Source organism: Anomaloglossus baeobatrachus, chromosome 3, assembly GCF_048569485.1.
Source record: "Anomaloglossus baeobatrachus isolate aAnoBae1 chromosome 3, aAnoBae1.hap1, whole genome shotgun sequence".
In the NCBI taxonomy this organism is placed as follows: Eukaryota; Metazoa; Chordata; class Amphibia; order Anura; family Aromobatidae; genus Anomaloglossus; species Anomaloglossus baeobatrachus.
Genome location: NC_134355.1, coordinates 131,854,659 through 131,880,049, shown reverse-complemented (window position 1 = coordinate 131,880,049; position 25,391 = coordinate 131,854,659). Strand labels below are relative to the sequence as shown.

The window sequence follows — 25,391 nt, the reverse complement described above, 5'->3', positions numbered from 1 at the left end:
CCCCGGGCCAAGTGAGGGCTGCGGCAAGGGTGTTAGGTCGGGAGGAGGCCCTTGCCTGATGTACTCTGGTTTCTCTTCAGAACGTAAAAATCTTTCGCCTTTTACTAAAGATTTCCGTGGAGAGGAGCAAAACTGAGTTTTATGGCAATTTTTGCATGCTCCAGCTTGCTGGGGGTTCCTTCTTTGGGTTGAACGACAGAATGAGCGGGAGGTGGCTGTAGTGGGAGGCTGACTCCTGTGGCTGCTGCTGGGAGGGAGGCGGTCCTCATTTGAATATTGTGGCCATGGACGGCCCGCTTTTTGGGGAGCAGGAAGATCGTTTAAAGGGGTGACCCTCTGGTGGAAAGGAGGGCTCAGAGAAGGGAGCAGCCTGGGGAAGATGGCCTCTCGCCGGGCTGGCTGTGTGGTACCGTTTGGTTTAGCCATCATCAACCCCCTGCCTCCCCTTTTCTAGGAGGTCTCCCCGGGCCAAGTGAGGGCTGCGGCCAGGGTGTTAGGTCGGGAGGAGGCCCTTGCCTGATATACTCTGGTTTCTCTTCAGAACGTAAAAATCTTTCGCCTTTTACTAAAGATTTCCGTGGAGAGGAGCAAAACTGAGTTTTATGGCAATTTTTGCATGCTCCAGCTTGTTGGGGTTTCCTTCTTTGGGTTGAACGACAGAATGAGCGGGAGGTGGCTGTAGCGGGAGGCTGACTCCTGTGGCTGCTGCTGGGAGGGAGGCGGTCCTCATTTGAATATTGTGGCCATGGACGGCCCGCTTTTTGGGGAGCAGGAAGCTCGTTTGAAGGGGTGACCCTCTGGTGGAAAGGAGGGCTCAGAGAAGGGAGCAGCCTGGGGAAGATGGCCTCTCGCCGGGCTGGCTGTGTGGTACCGTTTGGTTTAGCCATCATCATCCCCCTGCCTCCCCTTTTCTAGGAGGTCTCCCCGGGCCAAGTGAGGGCTGCGGCCAGGGTGTTAGGTCGGGAGGAGGCCCTTGCCTGATATACTCTGGTTTCTCTTCAGAACGTAAAAATCTTTCGCCTTTTACTAAAGATTTCCGTGGAGAGGAGCAAAACTTAGTTTTATGGCAATTTTTGCATGCTCCAGCTTGCTGGGGTTTCCTTCTTTGGGTTGAACGACAGAATGAGCGGGAGGTGGCTGTAGTGGGAGGCTGACTCCTGTGGCTGCTGCTGGGAGGGAGGCGGTCCTTATTTGAATATTGTGGCCATGGACGGCCCGCTTTTTGGGGAGCAGGAAGCTCGTTTGAAGGGGTGACCCTCTGGTGGAAAGGAGGGCTCAGAGAAGGGAGCAGCCTGGGGAAGATGGCCTCTCGCCGGGCTGGCTGTGTGGTACCGTTTGGTTTAGCCATCATCAACCCCCTGCCTCCCCTTTTCTAGGAGGTCTCCCCGGGCCAAGTGAGGGCTGCGGCCAGGGTGTTAGGTCGGGAGGAGGCCCTTGCCTGATATACTCTGGTTTCTCTTCAGAACGTAAAAATCTTTCGCCTTTTACTAAAGATTTCCGTGGAGAGGAGCAAAACTGAGTTTTATGGCAATTTTTGCATGCTCCAGCTTGCTGGGGTTTCCTTCTTTGGGTTGAATGACAGAATGAGCGGGAGGTGGCTGTAGTGGGAGGCTGACTCCTGTGGCTGCTGCTGGGAGGGAGGCGGTCCTCATTTGAATATTGTGGCCATGGATGGCCCGCTTTTTGGGGAGCAGGAAGCTCGTTTGAAGGGGTGACCCTCTGGTGGAAAGGAGGGCTCAGAGAAGGGAGCAGCCTGGGGAAGATGGCCTCTCGCCGGGCTGGCTGTGTGGTACCGTTTGGTTTAGCCATCATCAACCCCCTGCCTCCCCTTTTCTAGGAGGTCTCCCCGGGCTAAGTGAGGGCTGCGGCCAGGGTGTTAGGTCGGGAGGAGGCCCTTGCCTGATATACTCTGGTTTCTCTTCAGAACGTAAAAATCTTTCGCCTTTTACTAAAGATTTCCGTGGAGAGGAGCAAAACTGAGTTTTATGGCAATTTTTGCATGCTCCAGCTTGCTGGGGTTTCCTTCTTTGGGTTGAACGACAGAATGAGCGGGAGGTGGCTGTAGTGGGAGGCTGACTCCTGTGGCTGCTGCTGGGAGGGAGGCGGTCCTCATTTGAATATTGTGGCCATGGACGGCCCGTTTTTTGGGGAGCAGGAAGCTCGTTTGAAGGGGTGACCCTCTGGTGGAAAGGAGGGCTCAGAGAAGGGAGCAGCCTGGGGAAGATGGCCTCTCGCCGGGCTGGCTGTGTGGTACCGTTTGGTTTAGCCATCATCAACCCCCTGCCTCCCCTTTTCTAGGAGGTCTCCCCGGGCCAAGTGAGGGCTGCGGCCAGGGTGTTAGGTCGGGAGGAGGCCCTTGCCTGATATACTCTGGTTTCTCTTCATAACGTAAAAATCTTTCGCCTTTTACTAAAGATTTCCGTGGAGAGGAGCAAAACTGAGTTTTATGGCAATTTTTGCATGCTCCAGCTTGCTGGGGTTTCCTTCTTTGGGTTGAACGACAGAATGAGCGGGAGGTGGCTGTAGTGGGAGGCTGACTCCTGTGGCTGCTGCTGGGAGGGAGGCGGTCCTCATTTGAATATTGTGGCCATGGACGGCCCGCTTTTTGGGGAGCAGGAAGCTCGTTTGAAGGGGTGACCCTCTGGTGGAAAGGAGGGCTCAGAGAAGGGAGCAGCCTGGGGAAGATGGCCTCTCGCCGGGCTGGCTGTGTGGTACCGTTTGGTTTAGCCATCATCAACCCCCTGCCTCCCCTTTTCTAGGAGGTCTCCCCGGGCCAAGTGAGGGCTGCGGCCAGGGTGTTAGGTCGGGAGGAGGCCCTTGCCTGATATACTCTGGTTTCTCTTCAGAACGTAAAAATCTTTCGCCTTTTACTAAAGATTTCCGTGGAGAGGAGCAAAACTGAGTTTTATGGCAATTTTTGCATGCTCCAGCTTGCTGGGGTTTCCTTCTTTGGGTTGAACGACAGAATGAGCGGGAGGTGGCTGTAGTGGGAGGCTGACTCCTGTGGCTGCTGCTGGGAGGGAGGCGGTCCTCATTTGAATATTGTGGCCATGGACGGCCCGCTTTTTGGGGAGCAGGAAGCTCGTTTGAAGGGGTGACCCTCTGGTGGAAAGGAGGGCTCAGAGAAGGGAGCAGCCTGGGGAAGATGGCCTCTCGCCGGGCTGGCTGTGTGGTACCGTTTGGTTTAGCCATCATCAACCCCCTGCCTCCCCTTTTCTAGGAGGTCTCCCCGGGCCAAGTGAGGGCTGCGGCCAGGGTGTTAGGTCGGGAGGAGGCCCTTGCCTGATATACTCTGGTTTCTTTTCAGAATGTAAAAATCTTTCGCCTTTTACTAAAGATTTCCGTGGAGAGGAGCAAAACTGAGTTTTATGGCAATTTTTGCATGCTCCAGCTTGCTGGGGTTTCCTTCTTTGGGTTGAACGACAGAATGAGCGGGAGGTGGCTGTAGTGGGAGGCTGACTCCTGTGGCTGCTGCTGGGAGGGAGGCGGTCCTCATTTGAATATTGTGGCCATGGACGGCCTGCTTTTTGGGGAGCAGGAAGCTCGTTTGAAGGGGTGACCCTCTGGTGGAAAGGAGGGCTCAGAGAAGGGAGCAGACTGGGGAAGATGGCCTCTCGCCGGGCTGGCTGTGTGGTACCGTTTGGTTTAGCCATCATCAACCCCCTGCCTCCCCTTTTCTAGGAGGTCTCCCCGGGCCAAGTGAGGGCTGCGGCCAGGGTGTTAGGTCGGGAGGAGGCCCTTGCCTGATATACTCTGGTTTCTCTTCAGAACGTAAAAATCTTTCGCCTTTTACTAAAGATTTCCGTGGAGAGGAGCAAAACTGAGTTTTATGGCAATTTTTGCATGCTCCAGCTTGCTGGGGTTTCCTTCTTTGGGTTGAACGACAGAATGAGCGGGAGGTGGCTGTAGTGGGAGGCTGACTCCTGTGGCTGCGGGTGGGAGGGAGGCGGTCCTCATTTGAATATTGTGGCCATGGACGGCCCGCTTTTTGGGGAGCAGGAAGCTCGTTTGAAGGGGTGACCCTCTGGTGGAAAGGAGGGCTCAGAGAAGGGAGCAGCCTGGGGAAGATGGCCTCTCGCCGGGCTGGCTGTGTGGTACCGTTTGGTTTAGCCATCATCAACCCCCTGCCTCCCCTTTTCTAGGAGGTCTCCCCGGGCCAAGTGAGGGCTGCGGCCAGGGTGTTAGGTCGGGAGGAGGCCCTTGCCTGATATACTCTGGTTTCTCTTCAAAACGTAAAAATCTTTCGCCTTTTACTAAAGATTTCCGTGGAGAGGAGCAAAACTGAGTTTTATGGCAATTTTTGCATGCTCCAGCTTGCTGGGGTTTCCTTCTTTGGGTTGAACGACAGAATGAGCGGGAGGTGGCTGTAGTGGGAGGCTGACTCCTGTGGCTGCTGCTGGGAGGGAGGCGGTCCTCATTTGAATATTGTGGCCATGGACGGCCCGCTTTTTGGGGAGCAGGAAGCTCGTTTGAAGGGGTGACCCTCTGGTGGAAAGGAGGGCTCAGAGAAGGGAGCAGCCTGGGGAAGATGGCCTCTCGCCGGGCTGGCTGTGTGGTACCGTTTGGTTTAGCCATCATCAACCCCCTGCCTCCCCTTTTCTAGGAGGTCTCCCCGGGCCAAGTGAGGGCTGCGGCCAGGGTGTTAGGTCGGGAGGAGGCCCTTGCCTGATATACTCTGGTTTCTCTTCATAACGTAAAAATCTTTCGCCTTTTACTAAAGATTTCCGTGGAGAGGAGCAAAACTGAGTTTTATGGCAATTTTTGCATGCTCCAGCTTGCTGGGGTTTCCTTCTTTGGGTTGAACGACAGAATGAGCGGGAGGTGGCTTTAGTGGGAGGCTGACTCCTGTGGCTGCTGCTGGGAGGGAGGCGGTCCTCATTTGAATATTGTGGCCATGGACGGCCCGCTTTTTGGGACGCAGGAAGCTCGTTTGAAGGGGTGACCCTCTGGTGGAAAGGAGGGCTCAGAGAAGGGAGCAGCCTGGGGAAGATGGCCTCTCGCCGGGCTGGCTGTGTGGTACCGTTTGGTTTAGCCATCATCAACCCCCTGCCTCCCCTTTTCTAGGAGGTCTCCCCGGGCCAAGTGAGGGCTGCGGCCAGGGTGTTAGGTCGGGAGGAGGCCCTTGCCTGATATACTCTGGTTTCTCTTCAGAATGTAAAAATCTTTCGCCTTTTACTAAAGATTTCCGTGGAGAGGAGCAAAACTGAGTTTTATGGCAATTTTTGCATGCTCCAGCTTGCTGGGGTTTCCTTCTTTGGGTTGAACGACAGAATGAGCGGGAGGTGGCTGTAGTGGGAGGCTGACTCCTGTGGCTGCTGCTGGGAGGGAGGTGGTCCTCATTTGAATATTGTGGCCATGGACGGCCCGCTTTTTGGGGAGCAGGAAGCTCGTTTGAAGGGGTGACCCTCTGGTGGAAAGGAGGGCTCAGAGAAGGGAGCAGCCTGGGGAAGATGGCCTCTCGCCGGGCTGGCTGTGTGGTACCGTTTGGTTTAGCCATCATCAACCCCCTGCCTCCCCTTTTCTAGGAGGTCTCCCCGGGCCAAGTGAGGGCTGCGGCCAGGGTGTTAGGTCGGGAGGAGGCCCTTGCCTGATAAACTCTGGTTTCTCTTCAAAACGTAAAAATCTTTCGCCTTTTACTAAAGATTTCCGTGGAGAGGAGCAAAACTGAGTTTTATGGCAATTTTGCATGCTCCAGCTTGCTGGGGTTTCCTTCTTTGGGTTGAACGACAGAATGAGCGGGAGGTGGCTGTAGTGGGAGGCTGACTACTGTGGCTGCTGCTGGGAGGGAGGCGGTCCTCATTTGAATATTGTGGCCATGGACGGCCCGCTTTTTGGGGAGCAGGAAGCTCGTTTGAAGGGGTGACCCTCTGGTGGAAAGGAGGGCTCAGAGAAGGGAGCAGCCTGGGGAAGATGGCCTCTCGCCGGGCTGGCTGTGTGGTACCGTTTGGTTTAGCCATCATCAACCCCCTGCCTCCCCTTTTCTAGGAGGTCTCCCCGGGCCAAGTGAGGGCTGCGGCCAGGGTGTTAGGTCGGGAGGAGGCCCTTGCCTGATATACTCTGGTTTCTCTTCAGAACGTAAAAATCTTTCGCCTTTTACTAAAGATTTCCGTGGAGAGGAGCAAAACTGAGTTTTATGGCAATTTTTGCATGCTCCAGCTTGCTGGGGTTTCCTTCTTTGGGTTGAACGACAGAATGAGCGGGAGGTGGCTGTAGTGGGAGGCTGACTCCTGTGGCTGCTGCTGGGAGGGAGGCGGTCCTCATTTGAATATTGTGGCCATGGACGGCCCGCTTTTTGGGGAGCAGGAAGCTCGTTTGAAGGGGTGACCCTCTGGTGGAAAGGAGGGCTCAGAGAAGGGAGCAGCCTGGGGAAGATGGCCTCTCGCCGGGCTGGCTGTGTGGTACCGTTTGGTTTAGCCATCATCAACCCCCTGCCTCCCCTTTTCTAGGAGGTCTCCCCGGGCCAAGTGAGGGCTGCGGCCAGGGTGTTAGGTCGGGAGGAGGCCCTTGCCTGATATACTCTGGTTTCTCTTCAGAACGTAAAAATCTTTCGCCTTTTACTAAAGATTTCCGTGGAGAGGAGCAAAACTGAGTTTTATGGCAATTTTTGCATGCTCCAGCTTGCTGGGGTTTCCTTCTTTGGGTTGAACGACAGAATGAGCGGGAGGTGGCTGTAGTGGGAGGCTGACTCCTGTGGCTGCTGCTGGGAGGGAGGCGGTCCTCATTTGAATATTGTGGCCATGGACGGCCCGCTTTTTGGGGAGCAGGAAGCTCGTTTGAAGGGGTGACCCTCTGGTGGAAAGGAGGGCTCAGAGAAGGGAGCAGCCTGGGGAAGATGGCCTCTCGCCGGGCTGGCTGTGTGGTACCGTTTGGTTTAGCCATCATCAACCCCCTGCCTCCCCTTTTCTAGGAGGTCTCCCCGGGCCAAGTGAGGGCTGCGGCCAGGGTGTTAGGTCGGGAGGAGGCCCTTGCCTGATATACTCTGGTTTCTCTTCAGAACGTAAAAATCTTTCGCCTTTTACTAAAGATTTCCGTGGAGAGGAGCAAAACTGAGTTTTATGGCAATTTTTGCATGCTCCAGCTTGCTGGGGTTTCCTTCTTTGGGTTGAACGACAGAATGAGCGGGAGGTGGCTGTAGTGGGAGGCTGACTCCTGTGGCTGCTGCTGGGAGGGAGGCGGTCCTCATTTGAATATTGTGGCCATGGACGGCCCGTTTTTTGGGGAGCAGGAAGCTCGTTTGAAGGGGTGACCCTCTGGTGGAAAGGAGGGCTCAGAGAAGGGAGCAGCCTGGGGAAGATGGCCTCTCGCCGGGCTGGCTGTGTGGTACCGTTTGGTTTAGCCATCATCAACCCCCTGCCTCCCCTTTTCTAGGAGGTCTCCCCGGGCCAAGTGAGGGCTGCGGCCAGGGTGTTAGGTCGGGAGGAAGCCCTTGCCTGATATACTCTGGTTTCTCTTCAGAACGTAAAAATCTTTCGCCTTTTACTAAAGATTTCCGTGGAGAGGAGCAAAACTGAGTTTTATGGCAATTTTTGCATGCTCCAGCTTGCTGGGGTTTCCTTCTTTGGGTTGAACGACAGAATGAGCGGGAGGTGGCTGTAGTGGGAGGCTGACTCCTGTGGCTGCTGCTGGGAGGGAGGCGGTCCTCATTTGAATATTGTGGCCATGGACGGCCCGCTTTTTGGGGAGCAGGAAGCTCGTTTGAAGGGGTGACCCTCTGGTGGAAAGGAGGGCTCAGAGAAGGGAGCAGCCTGGGGAAGATGGCCTCTCGCCGGGCTGGCTGTGTGGTACCGTTTGGTTTAGCCATCATCAACCCCCTGCCTCCCCTTTTCTAGGAGGTCTCCCCGGGCCAAGTGAGGGCTGCGGCCAGCGTGTTAGGTCGGGAGGAGGCCCTTGCCTGATATACTCTGGTTTCTCTTCAGAACGTAAAAATCTTTCGCCTTTTACTAAAGATTTCCGTGGAGAGGAGCAAAACTGAGTTTTATGGCAATTTTTGCATGCTCCAGCTTGCTGGGGTTTCCTTCTTTGGGTTGAACGACAGAATGAGCGGGAGGTGGCTGTAGTGGGAGGCTGACTCCTGTGGCTGCTGCTGGGAGGGAGGCGGTCCTCATTTGAATATTGTGGCCATGGATGGCCCGCTTTTTGGGGAGCAGGAAGCTCGTTTGAAGGGGTGACCCTCTGGTGGAAAGGAGGGCTCAGAGAAGGGAGCAGCCTGGGGAAGATGGCCTCTCGCCGGGCTGGCTGTGTGGTACCGTTTGGTTTAGCCATCATCAACCCCCTGCCTCCCCTTTTCTAGGAGGTCTCCCCGGGCCACGTGAGGGCTGCGGCCAGGGTGTTAGGTCGGGAGGAGGCCCTTGCCTGATATACTCTGGTTTCTCTTCAGAACGTAAAAATCTTTCGCCTTTTACTAAAGATTTCCGTGGAGAGGAGCAAAACTGAGTTTTATGGCAATTTTTGCATGCTCCAGCTTGCTGGGGTTTCCTTCTTTGGGTTGAACGACAGAATGAGCGGGAGGTGGCTGTAGTGGGAGGCTGACTCCTGTGGCTGCTGCTGGGAGGGAGGCGGTCCTCATTTGAATATTGTGGCCATGGACGGCCCGCTTTTTGGGGAGCAGGAAGCTCGTTTGAAGGGGTGACCCTCTGGTGGAAAGGAGGGCTCAGAGAAGGGAGCAGCCTGGGGAAGATGGCCTCTCGCCGGGCTGGCTGTGTGGTACCGTTTGGTTTAGCCATCATCAACCCCCTGCCTCCCCTTTTCTAGGAGGTCTCCCCGGGCCAAGTGAGGGCTGCGGCCAGGGTGTTAGGTCGGGAGGAGGCCCTTGCCTGATATACTCTGGTTTCTCTTCAGAACGTAAAAATCTTTCGCCTTTTACTAAAGATTTCCGTGGAGAGGAGCAAAACTGAGTTTTATGGCAATTTTTGCATGCTCCAGCTTGCTGGGGTTTCCTTCTTTGAGTTGAACGACAGAATGAGCGGGAGGTGGCTGTAGTGGGAGGCTGACTCCTGTGGCTGCTGCTGGGAGGGAGGCGGTCCTCATTTGAATATTGTGGCCATGGACGGCCCGCTTTTTGGGGAGCAGGAAGCTCGTTTGAAGGGGTGACCCTCTGGTGGAAAGGAGGGCTCAGAGAAGGGAGCAGCCTGGGGAAGATGGCCTCTCGCCGGGCTGGCTGTGTGGTACCGTTTGGTTTAGCCATCATCAACCCCCTGCCTCCCCTTTTCAAGGAGGTCTCCCCGGGCCAAGTGAGGGCTGCGGCCAGGGTGTTAGGTCGGGAGGAGGCCCTTGCCTGATATACTCTGGTTTCTCTTCAGAACGTAAAAATCTTTCGCCTTTTACTAAAGATTTCCATGGAGAGGAGCAAAACTGAGTTTTATGGCAATTTTTGCATGCTCCAGCTTGCTGGGGTTTCCTTCTTTGGGTTGAACGACAGAATGAGCGGGAGGTGGCTGTAGTGGGAGGCTGACTCCTGTGGTTGCTGCTGGGAGGGAGGCGGTCCTCATTTGAATATTGTGGCCATGGACGGCCCGCTTTTTGGGGAGCAGGAAGCTCGTTTGAAGGGGTGACCCTCTGGTGGAAAGGAGGGCTCAGAGAAGGGAGCAGCCTGGGGAAGATGGCCTCTCGCCGGGCTGGCTGTGTGGTACCGTTTGGTTTAGCCATCATCAACCCCCTGCCTCCCCTTTTCTAGGAGGTCTCCCCGGGCCAAGTGAGGGCTGCGGCCAGGGTGTTAGGTCGGGAGGAGGCCCTTGCCTGATATACTCTGGTTTCTCTTCAGAACGTAAAAATCTTTCGCCTTTTACTAAAGATTTCCGTGGAGAGGAGCAAAACTGAGTTTTATGGCAATTTTTGCATGCTCCAGCTTGCTGGGGTTTCCTTCTTTGGGTTGAACGACAGAATGAGCGGGAGGTGGCTGTAGTGGGAGGCTGACTCCTGTGGCTGCTGCTGGGAGGGAGGCGGTCCTCATTTGAATATTGTGGCCATGGACGGCCCGCTTTTTGGGGAGCAGGAAGCTCGTTTGAAGGGGTGACCCTCTGGTGGAAAGGAGGGCTCAGAGAAGGGAGCAGCCTGGGGAAGATGGCCTCTCGCCGGGCTGGCTGTGTGGTACTGTTTGGTTTAGCCATCATCAACCCCCTGCCTCCCCTTTTCTAGGAGGTCTCCCCGGGCCAAGTGAGGGCTGCGGCCAGGGTGTTAGGTCGGGAGGAGGCCCTTGCCTGATATACTCTGGTTTCTCTTCAGAACGTAAAAATCTTTCGCCTTTTACTAAAGATTTCCGTGGAGAGGAGCAAAACTGAGTTTTATGGCAATTTTTGCATGCTCCAGCTTGCTGGGGTTTCCTTCTTTGGGTTGAACGACAGAATGAGCGGGAGGTGGCTGTAGTGGGAGGCTGACTCCTGTGGCTGCTGCTGGGAGGGAGGCGGTCCTCATTTGAATATTGTGGCCATGGACGGCCCGCTTTTTGGGGAGCAGGAAGCTCGTTTGAAGGGGTGACCCTCTGGTGGAAAAGAGGGCTCAGAGAAGGGAGCAGCCTGGGGAAGATGGCCTCTCGCCGGGCTGGCTGTGTGGTACCGTTTGGTTTAGCCATCATCAACCCCCTGCCTCCCCTTTTCTAGGAGGTCTCCCCGGGCCAAGTGAGGGCTGCGGCCAGGGTGTTAGGTCGGGAGGAGGCCCTTGCCTGATATACTCTGGTTTCTCTTCAGAATGTAAAAATCTTTCGCCTTTTACTAAAGATTTCCGTGGAGAGGAGCAAAACTGAGTTTTATGGCAATTTTTGCATGCTCCAGCTTGCTGGGGTTTCCTTCTTTGGGTTGAACGACAGAATGAGCGGGAGGTGGCTGTAGTGGGAGGCTGACTCCTGTGGCTGCTGCTGGGAGGGAGGCGGTCCTCATTTGAATATTGTGGCCATGGACGGCCCGCTTTTTGGGGAGCAGGAAGCTCGTTTGAAGGGGTGACCCTCTGGTGGAAAGGAGGGCTCAGAGAAGGGAGCAGCCTGGGGAAGATGGCCTCTCGCCGGGCTGGCTGTGTGGTACCGTTTGGTTTAGCCATCATCAACCCCCTGCCTCCCCTTTTCTAGGAGGTCTCCCCGGGCCAAGTGAGGGCTGCGGCCAGGGTGTTAGGTCGGGAGGAGGCCCTTGCCTGATATACTCTGGTTTCTCTTCAGAACGTAAAAATCTTTCGCCTTTTACTAAAGATTTCTGTGGAGAGGAGCAAAACTGAGTTTTATGGCAATTTTTGCATGCTCCAGCTTGCTGGGGTTTCCTTCTTTGGGTTGAACGACAGAATGAGCGGGAGGTGGCTGTAGTGGGAGGCTGACTCCTGTGGCTGCTGCTGAGAGGGAGGCGGTCCTCATTTGAATATTGTGGCCATGGACGGCCCGCTTTTTGGGGAGCAGGAAGCTCGTTTGAAGGGGTGACCCTCTGGTGGAAAGGAGGGCTCAGAGAAGGGAGCAGCCTGGGGAAGATGGCCTCTCGCCGGGCTGGCTGTGTGGTACCGTTTGGTTTAGCCATCATCAACCCCCTGCCTCCCCTTTTCTAGGAGGTCTCCCCGGGCCAAGTGAGGGCTGCGGCCAGGGTGTTAGGTCGGGAGGAGGCCCTTGCCTGATATACTCTGGTTTCTCTTCAGAACGTAAAAATCTTTCGCCTTTTACTAAAGATTTCCGTGGAGAGGAGCAAAACTTAGTTTTATGGCAATTTTTGCATGCTCCAGCTTGCTGGGGTTTCCTTCTTTGGGTTGAACGACAGAATGAGCGGGAGGTGGCTGTAGTGGGAGGCTGACTCCTGTGGCTGCTGCTGGGAGGGAGGCGGTCCTCATTTGAATATTGTGGCCATGGACGGCCCGCTTTTTGGGGAGCAGGAAGCTCGTTTGAAGGGGTGACCCTCTGGTGGAAAGGAGGGCTCAGAGAAGGGAGCAGCCTGGGGAAGATGGCCTCTCGCCGGGCTGGCTGTGTGGTACCGTTTGGTTTAGCCATCATCAACCCCCTGCCTCCCCTTTTCTAGGAGGTCTCCCCGGGCCAAGTGAGGGCTGCGGCCAGGGTGTTAGGTCGGGAGGAGGCCCTTGCCTAATATATTCTGGTTTCTCTTCAAAACGTAAAAATCTTTCGCCTTTTACTAAAGATTTCCGTGGAGAGGAGCAAAACTGAGTTTTATGGCAATTTTTGCATGCTCCAGCTTGCTGGGGTTTCCTTCTTTGGGTTGAACGACAGAATGAGCGGGAGGTGGCTGTAGTGGGAGGCTGACTCCTGTGGCTGCTGCTGGGAGGGAGGCGGTCCTCATTTGAATATTGTGGCCATGGACGGCCCGCTTTTTGGGGAGCAGGAAGCTCGTTTGAAGGGGTGACCCTCTGGTGGAAAGGAGGGCTCAGAGAAGGGAGCAGCCTGGGGAAGATGGCCTCTCGCCGGGCTGGCTGTGTGGTACCGTTTGGTTTAGCCATCATCAACCCCCTGCCTCCCCTTTTCTAGGAGGTCTCCCCGGGCCAAGTGAGGGCTGCGGCCAGGGTGTTAGGTCGGGAGGAGGCCCTTGCCTGATATACTCTGGTTTCTCTTCAGAACGTAAAAATCTTTCGCCTTTTACTAAAGATTTCCGTGGAGAGGAGCAAAACTGAGTTTTATGGCAATTTTTGCATGCTCCAGCTTGCTGGGGTTTCCTTCTTTGGGTTGAACGACAGAATGAGCGGGAGGTGGCTGTAGTGGGAGGCTGACTCCTGTGGCTGCTGCTGGGAGGGAGGCGGTCCTCATTTGAATATTGTGGCCATGGACGGCCCGCTTTTTGGGACGCAGGAAGCTCGTTTGAAGGGGTGACCCTCTGGTGGAAAGGAGGGCTCAGAGAAGGGAGCAGCCTGGGGAAGATGGCCTCTCGCCGGGCTGGCTGTGTGGTACCGTTTGGTTTAGCCATCATCAACCCCCTGCCTCCCCTTTTCTAGGAGGTCTCCCCGGGCCAAGTGAGGGCTGCGGCCAGGGTGTTAGGTCGGGAGGAGGCCCTTGCCTGATATACTCTGGTTTCTCTTCAGAATGTAAAAATCTTTCGCCTTTTACTAAAGATTTCCGTGGAGAGGAGCAAAACTGAGTTTTATGGCAATTTTTGCATGCTCCAGCTTGCTGGGGTTTCCTTCTTTGGGTTGAACGACAGAATGAGCGGGAGGTGGCTGTAGTGGGAGGCTGACTCCTGTGGCTGCTGCTGGGAGGGAGGTGGTCCTCATTTGAATATTGTGGCCATGGACGGCCCGCTTTTTGGGGAGCAGGAAGCTCGTTTGAAGGGGTGACCCTCTGGTGGAAAGGAGGGCTCAGAGAAGGGAGCAGCCTGGGGAAGATGGCCTCTCGCCGGGCTGGCTGTGTGGTACCGTTTGGTTTAGCCATCATCAACCCCCTGCCTCCCCTTTTCTAGGAGGTCTCCCCGGGCCAAGTGAGGGCTGCGGCCAGGGTGTTAGGTCGGGAGGAGGCCCTTGCCTGATAAACTCTGGTTTCTCTTCAAAACGTAAAAATCTTTCGCCTTTTACTAAAGATTTCCGTGGAGAGGAGCAAAACTGAGTTTTATGGCAATTTTTGCATGCTCCAGCTTGCTGGGGTTTCCTTCTTTGGGTTGAACGACAGAATGAGCGGGAGGTGGCTGTAGTGGGAGGCTGACTACTGTGGCTGCTGCTGGGAGGGAGGCGGTCCTCATTTGAATATTGTGGCCATGGACGGCCCGCTTTTTGGGGAGCAGGAAGCTCGTTTGAAGGGGTGACCCTCTGGTGGAAAGGAGGGCTCAGAGAAGGGAGCAGCCTGGGGAAGATGGCCTCTCGCCGGGCTGGCTGTGTGGTACCGTTTGGTTTAGCCATCATCAACCCCCTGCCTCCCCTTTTCTAGGAGGTCTCCCCGGGCCAAGTGAGGGCTGCGGCCAGGGTGTTAGGTCGGGAGGAGGCCCTTGCCTGATATACTCTGGTTTCTCTTCAGAACGTAAAAATCTTTCGCCTTTTACTAAAGATTTCCGTGGAGAGGAGCAAAACTGAGTTTTATGGCAATTTTTGCATGCTCCAGCTTGCTGGGGTTTCCTTCTTTGGGTTGAACGACAGAATGAGCGGGAGGTGGCTGTAGTGGGAGGCTGACTCCTGTGGCTGCTGCTGGGAGGGAGGCGGTCCTCATTTGAATATTGTGGCCATGGACGGCCCGCTTTTTGGGGAGCAGGAAGCTCGTTTGAAGGGGTGACCCTCTGGTGGAAAGGAGGGCTCAGAGAAGGGAGCAGCCTGGGGAAGATGGCCTCTCGCCGGGCTGGCTGTGTGGTACCGTTTGGTTTAGCCATCATCAACCCCCTGCCTCCCCTTTTCTAGGAGGTCTCCCCGGGCCAAGTGAGGGCTGCGGCCAGGGTGTTAGGTCGGGAGGAGGCCCTTGCCTGATATACTCTGGTTTCTCTTCAGAACGTAAAAATCTTTCGCCTTTTACTAAAGATTTCCGTGGAGAGGAGCAAAACTGAGTTTTATGGCAATTTTTGCATGCTCCAGCTTGCTGGGGTTTCCTTCTTTGGGTTGAACGACAGAATGAGCGGGAGGTGGCTGTAGTGGGAGGCTGACTCCTGTGGCTGCTGCTGGGAGGGAGGCGGTCCTCATTTGAATATTGTGGCCATGGACGGCCCGCTTTTTGGGGAGCAGGAAGCTCGTTTGAAGGGGTGACCCTCTGGTGGAAAGGAGGGCTCAGAGAAGGGAGCAGCCTGGGGAAGATGGCCTCTCGCCGGGCTGGCTGTGTGGTACCGTTTGGTTTAGCCATCATCAACCCCCTGCCTCCCCTTTTCTAGGAGGTCTCCCCGGGCCAAGTGAGGGCTGCGGCCAGGGTGTTAGGTCGGGAGGAGGCCCTTGCCTGATATACTCTGGTTTCTCTTCAGAACGTAAAAATCTTTCGCCTTTTACTAAAGATTTCCGTGGAGAGGAGCAAAACTGAGTTTTATGGCAATTTTTGCATGCTCCAGCTTGCTGGGGTTTCCTTCTTTGGGTTGAACGACAGAATGAGCGGGAGGTGGCTGTAGTGGGAGGCTGACTCCTGTGGCTGCTGCTGGGAGGGAGGCGGTCCTCATTTGAATATTGTGGCCATGGACGGCCCGCTTTTTGGGGAGCAGGAAGCTCGTTTGAAGGGGTGACCCTCTGCTGGAAAGGAGGGCTCAGAGAAGGGAGCAGCCTGGGGAAGATGGCCTCTCGCCGGGCTGGCTGTGTGGTACCGTTTGGTTTAGCCATCATCAACCCCCTGCCTCCCCTTTTCTAGGAGGTCTCCCCGGGCCAAGTGAGGGCTGCGGCCAGGGTGTTAGGTCGGGAGGAGGCCCTTGCCTGATATACTCTGGTTTCTCTTCAGAACGTAAAAATCTTTCGCCTTTTACTAAAGATTTCCGTGGAGAGGAGCAAAACTGAGTTTTATGGCAATTTTTGCATGCTCCAGCTTGCTGGGGTTTCCTTCTTTGGGTTGAACGACAGAATGAGCGGGAGGTGGCTGTAGTGGGAGGCTGACTCCTGTGGCTGCTGCTGGGAGGGAGGCGGTCCTCATTTGAATATTGTGGCCATGGACGGCCCGTTTTTTGGGGAGCAGGAAGCTCGTTTGAAGGGGTGACCCTCTGGTGGAAAGGAGGGCTCAGAGAAGGGAGCAGCCTGGGGAAGATGGCCTCTCGCCGGGCTGGCTGTGTGGTACCGTTTGGTTTAGCCATCATCAACCCCCTGCCTCCCCTTTTCTAGGAGGTCTCCCCGGGCCAAGTGAGGGCTGCGGCCAGGGTGTTAGGTCGGGAGGATGCCCTTGCCTGATATACTCTGGTTTCTCTTCAGAACGTAAAAATCTTTCGCCTTTTACTAAAGATTTCCGTGGAGAGGAGCAAAACTGAGTTTTATGGCAATTTTTGCATGCTCCAGCTTGCTGGGGTTTCCTTCTTTGGGTTGAACGACAGAATGAGCGGGAGGTGGCTGTAGTGGGAGGCTGACTCCTGTGGCTGCTGCTGGGAGGGAGGCGGTCCTCATTTGAATATTGTGGCCATGGACGGCCCGCTTTTTGGGGAGCAGGAAGCTCGTTTGAAGGGGTGACCCTCTGGTGGAAAGGAGGGCTCAGAGAAGGGAGCAGCCTGGGGAAGATGGCCTCTCGCCGGGCTGGCTGTGTGGTACCGTTTGGTTTAGCCATCATCAACCCCCTGCCTCCCCTTTTCTAGGAGGTCTCCCCGGGCCAAGTGAGGGCTGCGGCCAGGGTGTTAGGTCGGGAGGAGGCCCTTGCCTGATATACTCTGGTTTCTCTTCAGAACGTAAAAATCTTTCGCCTTTTACTAAAGATTTCCGTGGAGAGGAGCAAAACTTAGTTTTATGGCAATTTTTGCATGCTCCAGCTTGCTGGGGTTTCCTTCTTTGGGTTGAACGACAGAATGAGCGGGAGGTGGCTGTAGTGGGAGGCTGACTCCTGTGGCTGCTGCTGGGAGGGAGGCGGTCCTCATTTGAATATTGTGGCCATGGACGGCCCGCTTTTTGGGGAGCAGGAAGCTCGTTTGAAGGGGTGACCCTCTGGTGGAAAGGAGGGCTCAGAGAAGGGAGCAGCCTGGGGAAGATGGCCTCTCGCCGGGCTGGCTGTGTGGTACCGTTTGGTTTAGCCATCATCAACCCCCTGCCTCCCCTTTTCTAGGAGGTCTCCCCGGGCCAAGTGAGGGCTGCGGCCAGGGTGTTAGGTCGGGAGGAGGCCCTTGCCTGATATACTCTGGTTTCTCTTCAGAACGTAAAAATCTTTCGCCTTTTACTAAAGATTTCCGTGGAGAGGAGCAAAACTGAGTTTTATGGCAATTTTTGCATGCTCCAGCTTGCTGGGGTTTCCTTCTTTGAGTTGAACGACAGAATGAGCGGGAGGTGGCTGTAGTGAGAGGCTGACTCCTGTGGCTGCTGCTGGGAGGGAGGCGGTCCTCATTTGAATATTGTGGCCATGGACGGCCCGCTTTTTGGGGAGCAGGAAGCTCGTTTGAAGGGGTGACCCTCTGGTGGAAAGGAGGGCTCAGAGAAGGGAGCAGCCTGGGGAAGATGGCCTCTCGCCGGGCTGGCTGTGTGGTACCGTTTGGTTTAGCCATCATCAACCCCCTGCCTCCCCTTTTCAAGGAGGTCTCCCCGGGCCAAGTGAGGGCTGCGGCCAGGGTGTTAGGTCGGGAGGAGGCCCTTGCCTGATATACTCTGGTTTCTCTTCAGAACGTAAAAATCTTTCGCCTTTTACTAAAGATTTCCATGGAGAGGAGCAAAACTGAGTTTTATGGCAATTTTTGCATGCTCCAGCTTGCTGGGGTTTCCTTCTTTGAGTTGAACGACAGAATGAGCGGGAGGTGGCTGTAGTGGGAGGCTGACTCCTGTGGTTGCTGCTGGGAGGGAGGCGGTCCTCATTTGAATATTGTGGCCATGGACGGCCCGCTTTTTGGGGAGCAGGAAGCTCGTTTGAAGGGGTGACCCTCTGGTGGAAAGGAGGGCTCAGAGAAGGGAGCAGCCTGGGGAAGATGGCCTCTCGCCGGGCTGGCTGTGTGGTACTGTTTGGTTTAGCCATCATCAACCCCCTGCCTCCCCTTTTCTAGGAGGTCTCCCCGGGCCAAGTGAGGGCTGCGGCCAGGGTGTTAGGTCGGGAGGAGGCCCTTGCCTGATATACTCTGGTTTCTCTTCAGAACGTAAAAATCTTTCGCCTTTTACTAAAGATTTCCGTGGAGAGGAGCAAAACTGAGTTTTATGGCAATTTTTGCATGCTCCAGCTTGCTGGGGTTTCCTTCTTTGGGTTGAACGACAGAATGAGCGGGAGGTGGCTGTAGTGGGAGGCTGACTCCTGTGGCTGCTGCTGGGAGGGAGGCGGTCCTCATTTGAATATTGTGGCCATGGACGGCCCGCTTTTTGGGGAGCAGGAAGCTCGTTTGAAGGGGTGACCCTCTGGTGGAAAGGAGGGCTCAGAGAAGGGAGCAGCCTGGGGAAGATGGCCTCTCGCCGGGCTGGCTGTGTGGTACCGTTTGGTTTAGCCATCATCAACCCCCTGGCTCCCCTTTTCTAGGAGGTCTCCCCGGGCCAAGTGAGGGCTGCGGCCAGGGTGTTAGGTCGGGAGGAGGCCCTTGCCTGATATACTCTGGTTTCTCTTCAGAACGTAAAAATCTTTCGCCTTTTACTAAAGATTTCCGTGGAGAGGAGCAAAACTGAGTTTTATGGCAATTTTTGCATGCTCCAGCTTGCTGGGGTTTCCTTCTTTGGGTTGAACGACAGAATGAGCGGGAGGTGGCTGTAGTGGGAGGCTGACTCCTGTGGCTGCTGCTGGGAGGGAGGCGGTCCTCATTTGAATATTGTGGCCATGGACGGCCCGCTTTTTGGGGAGCAGGAAGCTCGTTTGAAGGGGTGACCCTCTGGTGGAAAGGAGGGCTCAGAGAAGGGAGCAGCCTGGGGAAGATGGCCTCTCGCCGGGCTGGCTGTGTGGTACCGTTTGGTTTAGCCATCATCAACCCCCTGCCTCCCCTTTTCTAGGAGGTCTCCCCGGGCCAAGTGAGGGCTGCGGCCAGGGTGTTAGGTCGGGAGGAGGCCCTTGCCTGATATACTCTGGTTTCTCTTCAGAACGTAAAAATCTTTCGCCTTTTACTAAAGATTTCCGTGGAGAGGAGCAAAACTGAGTTTTATGGCAATTTTTGCATGCTCCAGCTTGCTGGGGTTTCCTTCTTTGGGTTGAACGACAGAATGAGCGGGAGGTGGCTGTAGTGGGAGGCTGACTCCTGTGGCTGCTGCTGGGAGGGAGGCGGTCCTCATTTGAATATTGTGGCCATGGACGGCCCGCTTTTTGGGGAGCAGGAAGCTCGTTTGAAGGGGTGACCCTCTGGTGGAAAGGAGGGCTCAGAGAAGGGAGCAGCCTGGGGAAGATGGCCTCTCGCCGGGCTGGCTGTGTGGTACCGTTTGGTTTAGCCATCATCAACCCCCTGCCTCCCCTTTTCTAGGAGGTCTCCCCGGGCCAAGTGAGGGCTGCGGCCAGGGTGTTAGGTCGGGAGGAGGCCCTTTCCTGATATACTCTGGTTTCTCTTCAGAACGTAAAAATCTTTCGCCTTTTACTAAAGATTTCCGTGGAGAGGAGCAAAACTGAGTTTTATGGCAATTTTTGCATGCTCCAGCTTGCTGGGGTTTCCTTCTTTGGGTTGAACGACAGAATGAGCGGGAGGTGGCTGTAGTGGGAGGCTGACTCCTGTGGCTGCTGCTGGGAGGGAGGCGGTCCTCATTTGAATATTGTGGCCATGGACGGCCCGCTTTTTGGGGAGCAGGAAGCTCGTTTGAAGGGGTGACCCTCTGGTGGAAAGGAGGGCTCAGAGAAGGGAGCAGCCTGGGGAAGATGGCCTCTCGCCGGGCTGGCTGTGTGGTACCGTTTGGTTTAGCCATCATCAACCCCCTGCCTCCCCTTTTCTAGGAGGTCTCCCCGGGCCAAGTGAGGGCTGCGGCCAGGGTGTTAGGTCGGGAGGAGGCCCTTTCCTGATATACTCTGGTTTCTCTTCAGAACGTAAAAATCTTTCGCCTTTTACTAAAGATTTCCGTGGAGAGGAGCAAAACTGAGTTTTATGGCAATTTTTGCATGCTCCAGCTTGCTGGGGTTTCCTTCTTTGGGTTGAACGACAGAATGAGCGGGAGGTGGCTGTAGTGGGAGGCTGACTCCTGTGGCTGCTGCTGGGAGGGAGGCGGTCCTCATTTGAATATTGTGGCCATGGACGGCCCGCTTTTTGGGGAGCAGGAAGCTCGTTTGAAGGGGTGACCCTCTGGTGGAAAGGAGGGCTCAGAGAAGGGAGCAGCCTGGGGAAGATGGCCTCTCGCCGGGCTGGCTGTGTGGTACCGTTTGGTTTAGCCATCATCAACCCCCTGCCTCCCCTTTTCTAGGAGGTCTCCCCGGGCCAAGTGAGGGCTGCGGCCAGGGTGTTAGGTCGGGAGGAGGCCCTTGCCTGATATACTCTGGTTTCTCTTCAGAACGTAAAAATCTTTCGCCTTTTACTAAAGATTTCCGTGGAGAGGAGCAAAACTGAGTTTTATGGCAATTTTTGCATGCTCCAGCTTGCTGGGGTTTCCTTCTTTGGGTTGAACGACAGAATGAGCGGGAGGTGGCTGTAGTGGGAGGCTGACTCCTGTGGCTGCTGCTGGGAGGGAGGCGGTCCTCATTTGAATATTGTGGCCATGGACGGCCCGCTTTTTGGGGAGCAGGAAGCTCGTTTGAAGGGGTGACCATCTGGTGGAAAGGAGGGCTCAGAGAAGGGAGCAGCCTGGGGAAGATGGCCTCTCGCCGGGCTGGCTGTGTGGTACCGTTTGGTTTAGCCATCATCAACCCCCTGCCTCCCCTTTTCTAGGAGGTCTCCCCGGGCCAAGTGAGGGCTGCGGCCAGGGTGTTAGGTCGGGAGGAGGCCCTTGCCTGATATACTCTGGTTTCTCTTCAGAACGTAAAAATCTTTCGCCTTTTACTAAAGATTTCCGTGGAGAGGAGCAAAACTGAGTTTTATGGCAATTTTTGCATGCTCCAGCTTGCTGGGGTTTCCTTCTTTGGGTTGAACGACAGAATGAGCGGGAGGTGGCTGTAGTGGGAGGCTGACTCCTGTGGCTGCTGCTGGGAGGGAGGCGGTCCTCATTTGAATATTGTGGCCATGGACAGCCCGCTTTTTGGGGAGCAGGAAGCTCGTTTGAAGGGGTGACCCTCTGGTGGAAAGGAGGGCTCAGAGAAGGGAGCAGCCTGGGGAAGATGGCCTCTCGCCGGGCTGGCTGTGTGGTACCGTTTGGTTTAGCCATCATCAACCCCCTGCCTCCCCTTTTCTAGGAGGTCTCCCCGGGCCAAGTGAGGGCTGCGGCCAGGGTGTTAGGTCGGGAGGAGGCCCTTGCCTGATATACTCTGGTTTCTCTTCAGAACGTAAAAATCTTTCGCCTTTTACTAAAGATTTCCGTGGAGAGGAGCAAAACTGAGTTTTATGGCAATTTTTGCATGCTCCAGCTTGCTGGGGTTTCCTTCTTTGGGTTGAACGACAGAATGAGCGGGAGGTGGCTGTAGTGGGAGACTGACTCCTGTGGCTGCTGCTGGGAGGGAGGCGGTCCTCATTTGAATATTGTGGCCATGGACGGCCCGCTTTTTGGGGAGCAGGAAGCTCGTTTGAAGGGGTGACCCTCTGGTGGAAAGGAGGGCTCAGAGAAGGGAGCAGCCTGGGGAAGATGGCCTCTCGCCGGGCTGGCTGTGTGGTACCGTTTGGTTTAGCCATCATCAACCCCCTGCCTCCCCTTTTCTAGGAGGTCTCCCCGGGCCAAGTGAGGGCTGCGGCCAGGGTGTTAGGTCGGGAGGAGGCCCTTGCCTGATAAACTCTGGTTTCTCTTCAGAACGTAAAAATCTTTCGCCTTTTACTAAAGATTTACGTGGAGAGGAGCAAAACTGAGTTTTATGGCAATTTTTGCATGCTCCAGCTTGCTGGGGTTTCCTTCTTTGGGTTGAACGACAGAATGAGCGGGAGGTGGCTGTAGTGGGAGGCTGACTCCTGTGGCTGCTGCTGGGAGGGAGGCGGTCCTCATTTGAATATTGTGGCCATGGACGGCCCGCTTTTTGGGGAGCAGGAAGCTCGTTTGAAGGGGTGACCCTCTGGTGGAAAGGAGGGCTCAGAGAAGGGAGCAGCCTGGGGAAGATGGCCTCTCGCCGGGCTGGCTGTGTGGTACCGTTTGGTTTAGCCATCATCAACCCCCTGCCTCCCCTTTTCTAGGAGGTCTCCCCGGGCCAAGTGAGGGCTGCGGCCAGGGTGTTAGGTCGGGAGGAGGCCCTTGCCTGATATACTCTGGTTTCTCTTCAGAACGTAAAAATCTTTCGCCTTTTACTAAAGATTTCCGTGGAGAGGAGCAAAACTGAGTTTTATGGCAATTTTTGCATGCTCCAGCTTGCTGGGGTTTCCTTCTTTGGGTTGAACGACAGAATGAGCGGGAGGTGGCTGTAGTGGGAGGCTGACTCCTGTGGCTGCTGCTGGGAGGGAGGCGGTCCTCATTTGAATATTGTGGCCATGGACGGCCCGCTTTTTGGGGAGCAGGAAGCTCGTTTGAAGGGGTGACCCTCTGGTGGAAAGGAGGGCTCAGAGAAGGGAGCAGCCTGGGGAAGATGGCCTCTCGCCGGGCTGGCTGTGTGGTACCGTTTGGTTTAGCCATCATCAACCCCCTGCCTCCCCTTTTCTAGGAGGTCTCCCCGGGCCAAGTGAGGGCTGCGGCCAGGGTGTTAGGTCGGGAGGAGGCCCTTGCCTGATATACTCTGGTTTCTCTTCAGAACGTAAAAATCTTTCGCCTTTTACTAAAGTTTTCCGTGGAGAGGAGCAAAACTGAGTTTTATGGCAATTTTTGCATGCTCCAGCTTGCTGGGGTTTCCTTCTTTGGGTTGAACGACAGAATGAGCGGGAGGTGGCTGTAGTGGGAGGCTGACTCCTGTGGCTGCTGCTGGGAGGGAGGCGGTCCTCATTTGAATATTGTGGCCATGGACGGCCCGCTTTTTGGGGAGCAGGAAGCTCGTTTGAAGGGGTGACCCTCTGGTGGAAAGGAGGGCTCAGAGAAGGGAGCAGCCTGGGGAAGATGGCCTCTCGCCGGGCTGGCTGTGTGGTACCGTTTGGTTTAGCCATCATCAACCCCCTGCCTCCCCTTTTCTAGGAGGTCTCCCCGGGCCAAGTGAGGGCTGCGGCCAGGGTGTTAGGTCGGGAGGAGGCCCTTGCCTGATATACTCTGGTTTCTCTTCAGAACGTAAAAATCTTTCGCCTTTTACTAAAGATTTCCGTGGAGAGGAGCAAAACTGAGTTTTATGGCAATTTTTGCATGCTCCAGCTTGCTGGGGTTTCCTTCTTTGGGTTGAACGACAGAATGAGCGGGAGGTGGCTGTAGTGGGAGGCTGACTCCTGTGGCTGCTGCTGGGAGGGAGGCGGTCCTCATTTGAATATTGTGGCCATGGACGGCCCGCTTTTTGGGGAGCAGGAAGCTCGTTTGAAGGGGTGACCCTCTGGTGGAAAGGAGGGCTCAGAGAAGGGAGCAGCCTGGGGAAGATGGCCTCTCGCCGGGCTGGCTGTGTGGTACCGTTTGGTTTAGCCATCATCAACCCCCTGCCTCCCCTTTTCTAGGAGGTCTCCCCGGGCCAAGTGAGGGCTGCGGCCAGGGTGTTAGGTCGGGAGGAGGCCCTTGCCTGATATACTCTGGTTTCTCTTCAGAACGTAAAAATCTTTCGCCTTTTACTAAAGATTTCCGTGGAGAGGAGCAAAACTGAGTTTTATGGCAATTTTTGCATGCTCCAGCTTGCTGGGGTTTCCTTCTTTGGGTTGAACGACAGAATGAGCGGGAGGTGGCTGTAGTGGGAGGCTGACTCCTGTGGCTGCTGCTGGGAGGGAGGCGGTCCTCATTTGAATATTGTGGCCATGGACGGCCCGCTTTTTGGGGAGCAGGAAGCTCGTTTGAAGGGGTGACCCTCTGGTGGAAAGGAGGGCTCAGAGAAGGGAGCAGCCTGGGGAAGATGGCCTCTCGCCGGGCTGGCTGTGTGGTACCGTTTGGTTTAGCCATCATCAACCCCCTGCCTCCCCTTTTCTAGGAGGTCTCCCCGGGCCAAGTGAGGGCTGCGGCCAGGGTGTTAGGTCGGGAGGAGGCCCTTGCCTGATATACTCTGGTTTCTCTTCAGAACGTAAAAATCTTTCGCCTTTTACTAAAGATTTCCGTGGAGAGGAGCAAAACTGAGTTTTATGGCAATTTTTGCATGCTCCAGCTTGCTGGGGTTTCCTTCTTTGGGTTGAACGACAGAATGAGCGGGAGGTGGCTGTAGTGGGAGGCTGACTCCTGTGGCTGCTGCTGGGAGGGAGGCGGTCCTCATTTGAATATTGTGGCCATGGACGGCCCGCTTTTTGGGGAGCAGGAAGCTCGTTTGAAGGGGTGACCCTCTGGTGGAAAGGAGGGCTCAGAGAAGGGAGCAGGCTGGGGAAGATGGCCTCTCGCCGGGCTGGCTGTGTGGTACCGTTTGGTTTAGCCATCATCAACCCCCTGCCTCCCCTTTTCTAGGAGGTCTCCCCGGGCCAAGTGAGGGCTGCGGCCAGGGTGTTAGGTCGGGAGGAGGCCCTTGCCTGATATACTCTGGTTTCTCTTCAGAACGTAAAAATCTTTCGCCTTTTACTAAAGATTTCCGTGGAGAGGAGCAAAACTGAGTTTTATGGCAATTTTTGCATGCTCCAGCTTGCTGGGGTTTCCTTCTTTGGGTTGAACGACAGAATGAGCGGGAGGTGGCTGTAGTGGGAGGCTGACTCCTGTGGCTGCTGCTGGGAGGGAGGCGGTCCTCATTTGAATATTGTGGCCATGGACGGCCCGCTTTTTGGGGAGCAGGAAGCTCGTTTGAAGGGGTGACCCTCTGGTGGAAAGGAGGGCTCAGAGAAGGGAGCAGCCTGGGGAAGATGGCCTCTCGCCGGGCTGGCTGTGTGGTACCGTTTGGTTTAGCCATCATCAACCCCCTGCCTCCCCTTTTCAAGGAGGTCTCCCCGGGCCAAGTGAGGGCTGCGGCCAGGGTGTTAGGTCGGGAGGAGGCCCTTGCCTGATATACTCTGGTTTCTCTTCAGAACGTAAAAATCTTTCGCCTTTTACTAAAGATTTCCATGGAGAGGAGCAAAACTGAGTTTTATGGCAATTTTTGCATGCTCCAGCTTGCTGGGGTTTCCTTCTTTGAGTTGAACGACAGAATGAGCGGGAGGTGGCTGTAGTGGGAGGCTGACTCCTGTGGTTGCTGCTGGGAGGGAGGCGGTCCTCATTTGAATATTGTGGCCATGGACGGCCCGCTTTTTGGGGAGCAGGAAGCTCGTTTGAAGGGGTGACCCTCTGGTGGAAAGGAGGGCTCAGAGAAGGGAGCAGCCTGGGGAAGATGGCCTCTCGCCGGGCTGGCTGTGTGGTACTGTTTGGTTTAGCCATCATCAACCCCCTGCCTCCCCTTTTCTAGGAGGTCTCCCCGGGCCAAGTGAGGGCTGCGGCCAGGGTGTTAGGTCGGGAGGAGGCCCTTGCCTGATATACTCTGGTTTCTCTTCAGAACGTAAAAATCTTTCGCCTTTTACTAAAGATTTCCGTGGAGAGGAGCAAAACTGAGTTTTATGGCAATTTTTGCATGCTCCAGCTTGCTGGGGTTTCCTTCTTTGGGTTGAACGACAGAATGAGCGGGAGGTGGCTGTAGTGGGAGGCTGACTCCTGTGGCTGCTGCTGGGAGGGAGGCGGTCCTCATTTGAATATTGTGGCCATGGACGGCCCGCTTTTTGGGGAGCAGGAAGCTCGTTTGAAGGGGTGACCCTCTGGTGGAAAGGAGGGCTCAGAGAAGGGAGCAGCCTGGGGAAGATGGCCTCTCGCCGGGCTGGCTGTGTGGTACCGTTTGGTTTAGCCATCATCAACCCCCTGGCTCCCCTTTTCTAGGAGGTCTCCCCGGGCCAAGTGAGGGCTGCGGCCAGGGTGTTAGG

At 55.6% G+C, this 25,391-nt stretch overlaps 55 non-coding genes across 55 annotated transcripts; all 55 read left to right on the top strand.

The window, feature by feature from the left end:
• The first annotated feature begins 60 nt into the window (after nt 1-60).
• Nucleotides 61-176, top strand: LOC142297695 (U5 spliceosomal RNA). The gene has a single exon (XR_012751969.1). It is a non-coding gene; the product is annotated as a U5 spliceosomal RNA (small nuclear RNA).
• Nucleotides 177-521: 345 nt separating this feature from the next.
• Nucleotides 522-637, top strand: LOC142298389 (U5 spliceosomal RNA). The gene has a single exon (XR_012752593.1). It is a non-coding gene; the product is annotated as a U5 spliceosomal RNA (small nuclear RNA).
• A 345-nt stretch (nt 638-982) lies between these two features.
• Nucleotides 983-1,098, top strand: LOC142297807 (U5 spliceosomal RNA). Its single transcript, XR_012752078.1, has one exon. It is a non-coding gene; the product is annotated as a U5 spliceosomal RNA (small nuclear RNA).
• Nucleotides 1,099-1,443: 345 nt separating this feature from the next.
• LOC142298188 (U5 spliceosomal RNA) lies at nt 1,444-1,559 on the top strand. The gene has a single exon (XR_012752400.1). It is a non-coding gene; the product is annotated as a U5 spliceosomal RNA (small nuclear RNA).
• A 345-nt stretch (nt 1,560-1,904) lies between these two features.
• LOC142298187 (U5 spliceosomal RNA) lies at nt 1,905-2,020 on the top strand. The gene has a single exon (XR_012752399.1). It is a non-coding gene; the product is annotated as a U5 spliceosomal RNA (small nuclear RNA).
• A 345-nt stretch (nt 2,021-2,365) lies between these two features.
• LOC142298344 (U5 spliceosomal RNA) lies at nt 2,366-2,481 on the top strand. Its single transcript, XR_012752549.1, has one exon. It is a non-coding gene; the product is annotated as a U5 spliceosomal RNA (small nuclear RNA).
• Nucleotides 2,482-2,826: 345 nt separating this feature from the next.
• LOC142298186 (U5 spliceosomal RNA) lies at nt 2,827-2,942 on the top strand. Its single transcript, XR_012752398.1, has one exon. It is a non-coding gene; the product is annotated as a U5 spliceosomal RNA (small nuclear RNA).
• A 345-nt stretch (nt 2,943-3,287) lies between these two features.
• LOC142297744 (U5 spliceosomal RNA) lies at nt 3,288-3,403 on the top strand. The gene has a single exon (XR_012752018.1). It is a non-coding gene; the product is annotated as a U5 spliceosomal RNA (small nuclear RNA).
• Nucleotides 3,404-3,748: 345 nt separating this feature from the next.
• LOC142298185 (U5 spliceosomal RNA) lies at nt 3,749-3,864 on the top strand. The gene has a single exon (XR_012752397.1). It is a non-coding gene; the product is annotated as a U5 spliceosomal RNA (small nuclear RNA).
• Nucleotides 3,865-4,209: 345 nt separating this feature from the next.
• Nucleotides 4,210-4,325, top strand: LOC142298412 (U5 spliceosomal RNA). Its single transcript, XR_012752615.1, has one exon. It is a non-coding gene; the product is annotated as a U5 spliceosomal RNA (small nuclear RNA).
• A 345-nt stretch (nt 4,326-4,670) lies between these two features.
• On the top strand, nt 4,671-4,786 carry LOC142298333 (U5 spliceosomal RNA). The gene has a single exon (XR_012752538.1). It is a non-coding gene; the product is annotated as a U5 spliceosomal RNA (small nuclear RNA).
• A 345-nt stretch (nt 4,787-5,131) lies between these two features.
• Nucleotides 5,132-5,247, top strand: LOC142297640 (U5 spliceosomal RNA). The gene has a single exon (XR_012751917.1). It is a non-coding gene; the product is annotated as a U5 spliceosomal RNA (small nuclear RNA).
• Nucleotides 5,248-5,592: 345 nt separating this feature from the next.
• Nucleotides 5,593-5,707, top strand: LOC142297844 (U5 spliceosomal RNA). The gene has a single exon (XR_012752111.1). It is a non-coding gene; the product is annotated as a U5 spliceosomal RNA (small nuclear RNA).
• A 345-nt stretch (nt 5,708-6,052) lies between these two features.
• On the top strand, nt 6,053-6,168 carry LOC142298184 (U5 spliceosomal RNA). Its single transcript, XR_012752396.1, has one exon. It is a non-coding gene; the product is annotated as a U5 spliceosomal RNA (small nuclear RNA).
• Nucleotides 6,169-6,513: 345 nt separating this feature from the next.
• On the top strand, nt 6,514-6,629 carry LOC142298183 (U5 spliceosomal RNA). The gene has a single exon (XR_012752395.1). It is a non-coding gene; the product is annotated as a U5 spliceosomal RNA (small nuclear RNA).
• A 345-nt stretch (nt 6,630-6,974) lies between these two features.
• Nucleotides 6,975-7,090, top strand: LOC142298181 (U5 spliceosomal RNA). Its single transcript, XR_012752393.1, has one exon. It is a non-coding gene; the product is annotated as a U5 spliceosomal RNA (small nuclear RNA).
• A 345-nt stretch (nt 7,091-7,435) lies between these two features.
• On the top strand, nt 7,436-7,551 carry LOC142298180 (U5 spliceosomal RNA). Its single transcript, XR_012752392.1, has one exon. It is a non-coding gene; the product is annotated as a U5 spliceosomal RNA (small nuclear RNA).
• A 345-nt stretch (nt 7,552-7,896) lies between these two features.
• On the top strand, nt 7,897-8,012 carry LOC142298178 (U5 spliceosomal RNA). The gene has a single exon (XR_012752391.1). It is a non-coding gene; the product is annotated as a U5 spliceosomal RNA (small nuclear RNA).
• Nucleotides 8,013-8,357: 345 nt separating this feature from the next.
• On the top strand, nt 8,358-8,473 carry LOC142298177 (U5 spliceosomal RNA). The gene has a single exon (XR_012752390.1). It is a non-coding gene; the product is annotated as a U5 spliceosomal RNA (small nuclear RNA).
• A 345-nt stretch (nt 8,474-8,818) lies between these two features.
• LOC142298176 (U5 spliceosomal RNA) lies at nt 8,819-8,934 on the top strand. The gene has a single exon (XR_012752389.1). It is a non-coding gene; the product is annotated as a U5 spliceosomal RNA (small nuclear RNA).
• Nucleotides 8,935-9,279: 345 nt separating this feature from the next.
• LOC142297751 (U5 spliceosomal RNA) lies at nt 9,280-9,395 on the top strand. The gene has a single exon (XR_012752025.1). It is a non-coding gene; the product is annotated as a U5 spliceosomal RNA (small nuclear RNA).
• A 345-nt stretch (nt 9,396-9,740) lies between these two features.
• On the top strand, nt 9,741-9,856 carry LOC142298175 (U5 spliceosomal RNA). The gene has a single exon (XR_012752388.1). It is a non-coding gene; the product is annotated as a U5 spliceosomal RNA (small nuclear RNA).
• Nucleotides 9,857-10,201: 345 nt separating this feature from the next.
• On the top strand, nt 10,202-10,317 carry LOC142298174 (U5 spliceosomal RNA). Its single transcript, XR_012752387.1, has one exon. It is a non-coding gene; the product is annotated as a U5 spliceosomal RNA (small nuclear RNA).
• A 345-nt stretch (nt 10,318-10,662) lies between these two features.
• Nucleotides 10,663-10,778, top strand: LOC142297639 (U5 spliceosomal RNA). The gene has a single exon (XR_012751916.1). It is a non-coding gene; the product is annotated as a U5 spliceosomal RNA (small nuclear RNA).
• Nucleotides 10,779-11,123: 345 nt separating this feature from the next.
• LOC142297731 (U5 spliceosomal RNA) lies at nt 11,124-11,239 on the top strand. Its single transcript, XR_012752005.1, has one exon. It is a non-coding gene; the product is annotated as a U5 spliceosomal RNA (small nuclear RNA).
• A 345-nt stretch (nt 11,240-11,584) lies between these two features.
• On the top strand, nt 11,585-11,700 carry LOC142297806 (U5 spliceosomal RNA). Its single transcript, XR_012752077.1, has one exon. It is a non-coding gene; the product is annotated as a U5 spliceosomal RNA (small nuclear RNA).
• Nucleotides 11,701-12,045: 345 nt separating this feature from the next.
• LOC142297614 (U5 spliceosomal RNA) lies at nt 12,046-12,161 on the top strand. Its single transcript, XR_012751892.1, has one exon. It is a non-coding gene; the product is annotated as a U5 spliceosomal RNA (small nuclear RNA).
• A 345-nt stretch (nt 12,162-12,506) lies between these two features.
• On the top strand, nt 12,507-12,622 carry LOC142298173 (U5 spliceosomal RNA). Its single transcript, XR_012752386.1, has one exon. It is a non-coding gene; the product is annotated as a U5 spliceosomal RNA (small nuclear RNA).
• A 345-nt stretch (nt 12,623-12,967) lies between these two features.
• On the top strand, nt 12,968-13,083 carry LOC142297638 (U5 spliceosomal RNA). Its single transcript, XR_012751915.1, has one exon. It is a non-coding gene; the product is annotated as a U5 spliceosomal RNA (small nuclear RNA).
• A 345-nt stretch (nt 13,084-13,428) lies between these two features.
• LOC142297506 (U5 spliceosomal RNA) lies at nt 13,429-13,544 on the top strand. Its single transcript, XR_012751789.1, has one exon. It is a non-coding gene; the product is annotated as a U5 spliceosomal RNA (small nuclear RNA).
• A 345-nt stretch (nt 13,545-13,889) lies between these two features.
• LOC142298172 (U5 spliceosomal RNA) lies at nt 13,890-14,005 on the top strand. Its single transcript, XR_012752385.1, has one exon. It is a non-coding gene; the product is annotated as a U5 spliceosomal RNA (small nuclear RNA).
• Nucleotides 14,006-14,350: 345 nt separating this feature from the next.
• LOC142298171 (U5 spliceosomal RNA) lies at nt 14,351-14,466 on the top strand. The gene has a single exon (XR_012752384.1). It is a non-coding gene; the product is annotated as a U5 spliceosomal RNA (small nuclear RNA).
• Nucleotides 14,467-14,811: 345 nt separating this feature from the next.
• Nucleotides 14,812-14,927, top strand: LOC142298169 (U5 spliceosomal RNA). The gene has a single exon (XR_012752382.1). It is a non-coding gene; the product is annotated as a U5 spliceosomal RNA (small nuclear RNA).
• Nucleotides 14,928-15,272: 345 nt separating this feature from the next.
• Nucleotides 15,273-15,388, top strand: LOC142298168 (U5 spliceosomal RNA). The gene has a single exon (XR_012752381.1). It is a non-coding gene; the product is annotated as a U5 spliceosomal RNA (small nuclear RNA).
• A 345-nt stretch (nt 15,389-15,733) lies between these two features.
• On the top strand, nt 15,734-15,849 carry LOC142298167 (U5 spliceosomal RNA). Its single transcript, XR_012752380.1, has one exon. It is a non-coding gene; the product is annotated as a U5 spliceosomal RNA (small nuclear RNA).
• Nucleotides 15,850-16,194: 345 nt separating this feature from the next.
• On the top strand, nt 16,195-16,310 carry LOC142297804 (U5 spliceosomal RNA). The gene has a single exon (XR_012752075.1). It is a non-coding gene; the product is annotated as a U5 spliceosomal RNA (small nuclear RNA).
• A 345-nt stretch (nt 16,311-16,655) lies between these two features.
• Nucleotides 16,656-16,771, top strand: LOC142298166 (U5 spliceosomal RNA). The gene has a single exon (XR_012752379.1). It is a non-coding gene; the product is annotated as a U5 spliceosomal RNA (small nuclear RNA).
• Nucleotides 16,772-17,116: 345 nt separating this feature from the next.
• LOC142297750 (U5 spliceosomal RNA) lies at nt 17,117-17,232 on the top strand. Its single transcript, XR_012752024.1, has one exon. It is a non-coding gene; the product is annotated as a U5 spliceosomal RNA (small nuclear RNA).
• Nucleotides 17,233-17,577: 345 nt separating this feature from the next.
• Nucleotides 17,578-17,693, top strand: LOC142298165 (U5 spliceosomal RNA). The gene has a single exon (XR_012752378.1). It is a non-coding gene; the product is annotated as a U5 spliceosomal RNA (small nuclear RNA).
• Nucleotides 17,694-18,038: 345 nt separating this feature from the next.
• Nucleotides 18,039-18,154, top strand: LOC142298164 (U5 spliceosomal RNA). The gene has a single exon (XR_012752377.1). It is a non-coding gene; the product is annotated as a U5 spliceosomal RNA (small nuclear RNA).
• Nucleotides 18,155-18,499: 345 nt separating this feature from the next.
• Nucleotides 18,500-18,615, top strand: LOC142298162 (U5 spliceosomal RNA). The gene has a single exon (XR_012752376.1). It is a non-coding gene; the product is annotated as a U5 spliceosomal RNA (small nuclear RNA).
• A 345-nt stretch (nt 18,616-18,960) lies between these two features.
• Nucleotides 18,961-19,076, top strand: LOC142298161 (U5 spliceosomal RNA). The gene has a single exon (XR_012752375.1). It is a non-coding gene; the product is annotated as a U5 spliceosomal RNA (small nuclear RNA).
• Nucleotides 19,077-19,421: 345 nt separating this feature from the next.
• On the top strand, nt 19,422-19,537 carry LOC142298160 (U5 spliceosomal RNA). The gene has a single exon (XR_012752374.1). It is a non-coding gene; the product is annotated as a U5 spliceosomal RNA (small nuclear RNA).
• A 345-nt stretch (nt 19,538-19,882) lies between these two features.
• LOC142298159 (U5 spliceosomal RNA) lies at nt 19,883-19,998 on the top strand. Its single transcript, XR_012752373.1, has one exon. It is a non-coding gene; the product is annotated as a U5 spliceosomal RNA (small nuclear RNA).
• Nucleotides 19,999-20,343: 345 nt separating this feature from the next.
• On the top strand, nt 20,344-20,459 carry LOC142298158 (U5 spliceosomal RNA). Its single transcript, XR_012752372.1, has one exon. It is a non-coding gene; the product is annotated as a U5 spliceosomal RNA (small nuclear RNA).
• Nucleotides 20,460-20,804: 345 nt separating this feature from the next.
• LOC142298157 (U5 spliceosomal RNA) lies at nt 20,805-20,920 on the top strand. The gene has a single exon (XR_012752371.1). It is a non-coding gene; the product is annotated as a U5 spliceosomal RNA (small nuclear RNA).
• A 345-nt stretch (nt 20,921-21,265) lies between these two features.
• On the top strand, nt 21,266-21,381 carry LOC142297822 (U5 spliceosomal RNA). The gene has a single exon (XR_012752092.1). It is a non-coding gene; the product is annotated as a U5 spliceosomal RNA (small nuclear RNA).
• A 345-nt stretch (nt 21,382-21,726) lies between these two features.
• LOC142298156 (U5 spliceosomal RNA) lies at nt 21,727-21,842 on the top strand. The gene has a single exon (XR_012752370.1). It is a non-coding gene; the product is annotated as a U5 spliceosomal RNA (small nuclear RNA).
• A 345-nt stretch (nt 21,843-22,187) lies between these two features.
• LOC142297802 (U5 spliceosomal RNA) lies at nt 22,188-22,303 on the top strand. The gene has a single exon (XR_012752073.1). It is a non-coding gene; the product is annotated as a U5 spliceosomal RNA (small nuclear RNA).
• Nucleotides 22,304-22,648: 345 nt separating this feature from the next.
• Nucleotides 22,649-22,764, top strand: LOC142298155 (U5 spliceosomal RNA). The gene has a single exon (XR_012752369.1). It is a non-coding gene; the product is annotated as a U5 spliceosomal RNA (small nuclear RNA).
• A 345-nt stretch (nt 22,765-23,109) lies between these two features.
• Nucleotides 23,110-23,225, top strand: LOC142298154 (U5 spliceosomal RNA). The gene has a single exon (XR_012752368.1). It is a non-coding gene; the product is annotated as a U5 spliceosomal RNA (small nuclear RNA).
• A 345-nt stretch (nt 23,226-23,570) lies between these two features.
• Nucleotides 23,571-23,686, top strand: LOC142298153 (U5 spliceosomal RNA). Its single transcript, XR_012752367.1, has one exon. It is a non-coding gene; the product is annotated as a U5 spliceosomal RNA (small nuclear RNA).
• Nucleotides 23,687-24,031: 345 nt separating this feature from the next.
• LOC142298152 (U5 spliceosomal RNA) lies at nt 24,032-24,147 on the top strand. Its single transcript, XR_012752366.1, has one exon. It is a non-coding gene; the product is annotated as a U5 spliceosomal RNA (small nuclear RNA).
• A 345-nt stretch (nt 24,148-24,492) lies between these two features.
• LOC142297749 (U5 spliceosomal RNA) lies at nt 24,493-24,608 on the top strand. The gene has a single exon (XR_012752023.1). It is a non-coding gene; the product is annotated as a U5 spliceosomal RNA (small nuclear RNA).
• Nucleotides 24,609-24,953: 345 nt separating this feature from the next.
• LOC142298151 (U5 spliceosomal RNA) lies at nt 24,954-25,069 on the top strand. Its single transcript, XR_012752365.1, has one exon. It is a non-coding gene; the product is annotated as a U5 spliceosomal RNA (small nuclear RNA).
• Nucleotides 25,070-25,391: the final 322 nt, after the last annotated feature.